The sequence below is a fragment of the Procambarus clarkii genome, chromosome 36, assembly GCF_040958095.1.
Source record: "Procambarus clarkii isolate CNS0578487 chromosome 36, FALCON_Pclarkii_2.0, whole genome shotgun sequence".
NCBI classification, from domain to species: Eukaryota; Metazoa; Arthropoda; class Malacostraca; order Decapoda; family Cambaridae; genus Procambarus; species Procambarus clarkii.
The window spans coordinates 14,272,956-14,276,099 of NC_091185.1; positions in this window are offsets into that span (position 1 = coordinate 14,272,956).

Here is a 3,144-nt window from a genome sequence, read left to right on the forward strand (position 1 = left end):
ACCAGTGTCTGCCCCAGGTGTGGAGAATGACCACCAGTGTCTGCCCCAGGTGTGGAGTGTGACCCACCAGTGTCTGCCCCAGGTGTGTAAGATGACCCACCAGTGTCTGCCCCAGGTGTGTAGTATGACCCACCAGTGTCTGCCCCAGGTGTGGAGTGTGACCCACCAGTGTCTGCCCCAGATGTGTAGTATGACCCACCAGTGTCTGCCCCGGGTGTGTAGTATGACCCACCAGTGTCTGCCCCAGGTGTGGATTGTGACCCACCAGTGTCTGCCACAGGTATGGAATGTGACCCACCAGTGTCTGCCCCAGGTGTGGAGTATGACCACCAGCGTCTGCCCCAGGTGAGGATTGTGACCCACCAGTGTCTGCCCCAGGTGTGGATTGTGACCCACCAGTGTCTGCCCCAGGTGTGGGGTGTGACCGACAGTGTCTGCCCCAGGTGTGGAGTGTGACCACCAATGTCTGCCCCAGGTGTGGAGTATGACCACCAGCGTCTGCCCCAGGTGTGGATTGTGACCCACCAGTGTCTGCCCCAGGTGTGGATTGTGACCCACCAGTGTCAGCCCCAGGTGTGGATTGTGACCACCAGTGTCTGCCCCAGGTGTGGAAAATGACCACCAGTGTCTGCCCCAGGTGTGGAGTATGACCACCAGTGTCTGCCCCAGGTGTGGAGTATGACCTACCAGTGTCTGCCCCAAGTGTGGAGTGTGACCACCTATGTCTGCCCCAGGTGTGGAGAATGACCACCAGTGTCTGCCCCAGGTGTGGAGTGTGACCCACCAGTGTCTGCCCCAGGTGTGGAGAATGACCACCAGTGTCTGCCCCAGGTGTGGAGTGTGACCCACCAGTGTCTGCCCCAGGTGTGGACTGGGGCCCACAGTGTCTGCCCCAGGTGTGGAGTGTGACCCACCAGTGTCTGCCCCAGGAGTGGATTTTGACCCACCAGTGTCTTCCCCAGGTGTGGATTGTGACCCACCAGTGTCTGCCCCAGGTGTGGAGTGTGACCCACCAGTATCTGCCCCAGGTGTGGATTGTGACCCACAGTGTCTGCCCCAGGTGTGGAGTGTGACCCACCAGTGTCTGCCCCAGGTGTGGAGTGTGACCACCAGTGTCTGCCCAAGGTGTGGAGAATGACCACCAGTGTCTGCCCCAGGTGTGGAGAATGACCACCAGTGTCTGCCCCAGGAGTGGAGAATGACCACCAGTGTCTGCCCCAGGTGTGGAGAATGACCACCAGTGTCTGCCCCAGGTGTGGAGTGTGATCCACCAGTGTCTGCCCCAGGTGTGGAGTGTGACCACCAGTCTGCCCCAGGTGTGGAGTATGACCACCAGTGTCTGCCCCAGGTGTGGAGTGTGACCCACAGTGTCTATCCCAGGTGTGGAGTATGACCCACAGTGTCTGCCCCAGGTGTGGAGAATGACCACCAGTGTCTGCCCCATGTGTGGAGTGTGACCCACCAGTGTCTGCCCCAGGTGTGGATTGTGACCCACCAGTGTCTGCCCCAGGTGTGGATTGTGACCCACCAGTGTCTGCCCCAGGTGTAGAGTGTGACCCACCAGTGTCTGCCCCAGGTGTGGAGTGTGACCCACCAGTGTCTGCCCCAGGTGTGGATTGTGACCCACCAGTGTCTGCCCCAGGTGTGGATTGTGACCCACCAGTGTCTGCCCCAGGTGTGGAGTGTGACCCACCAATATCTGCCCCAGGTGTGGATTGTGACCCACAGTGTCTGCCCCAGGTGTGGAGTGTGACCCACCAGTGTCTGCCCCAGGTGTGGAGTATGACCACCAGTGTCTGCCCCAGGTGTGGATTGTGACCCACCATTGTCTGCCCCAGGTGTGGATTGTGACCACCAGTGTCTGCCCCAGGTGTGGAGTGTGACCCACCAGTGTCTGCCCCAGGTATGGAGTGTGACCCACCAGTGTCTGCCCTAAGGGTGGAGTGTGACTCACAGTGTCTGCCCCAGGTGTGGAGTATGACCCACCACTGTCTGCCCCAGGTGTGGAGTATGACCCACCATTGTCTGCCCCAGGTATGGAGTGTCACCCACCAGTGTCTGCCCCAGGTGTGGATTGTGACCCACCAGTGTCTGCCCCAGGTGTAGAGTGTGACCCACCAGTGTCTGCCCCAGGTGTAGAGTGTGACCCACCAGTGTCTGCCCCAGGTGTGGAGTGGGGCCCACAGTGTCTGCCACAGGTGTGGAGTGAGACCCACCAGTGTCTGCCCCAGGAGTGGATTTTGACCCACCAGTGTCTGCCCCAGGTGTGGATTGTGACCCACCAGTGTCTGCCCCAGGTGTGGAGTGTGACCCACCAGTATCTGCCCCAGGTGTGGATTGTGACCCACAGTGTCTGCCCCAGGTGTGGAGTGTGACCCACCAGTGTCTGCCCCAGGTGTGGAGTGTGACCACCAGTGTCTGCCCAAGGTGTGGAGAATGACCACCAGTGTCTGCCCCAGGTGTGGAGAATGACCACCAGTGTCTGCCCCAGGTGTGGAGAATGACCACCAGTGTCTGCCCCAGGTGTGGAGAATGACCACCAGTGTCTGCCCCAGGTGTGGAGTGTGACCCACCAGTGTCTGCCCCAGGTGTGGAGTGTGACCACCAGTCTGCCCCAGGTGTGGAGTATGACCACCAGTGTCTGCCCCAGGTGTGGAGTGTGACCCACAGTGTCTATCCCAGGTGTGGAGTATGACCCACAGTGTCTGCCCCAGGTGTGGAGAATGACCACCAGTGTCTGCCCCATGTGTGGAGTGTGACCCACCAGTGTCTGCCCCAGGTGTGGATTGTGACCCACCAGTGTCTGCCCCAGGTGTGGATTGTGACCCACCAGTGTCTGCCCCAGGTGTAGAGTGTGACCCACCAGTGTCTGCCCCAGGTGTGGAGTGTGACCCACCAGTGTCTGCCCCAGGTGTGGATTGTGACCCACCAGTGTCTGCCCCAGGTGTGGATTGTGACCCACCAGTGTCTGCCCCAGGTGTGGAGTGTGACCCACCAATATCTGCCCCAGGTGTGGATTGTGACCCACAGTGTCTGCCCCAGGTGTGGAGTGTGACCCACCAGTGTCTGCCCCAGGTGTGGAGTATGACCACCAGTGTCTGCCCCAGGTGTGGATTGTGACCCACCATTGTCTGCCCCAGGTGT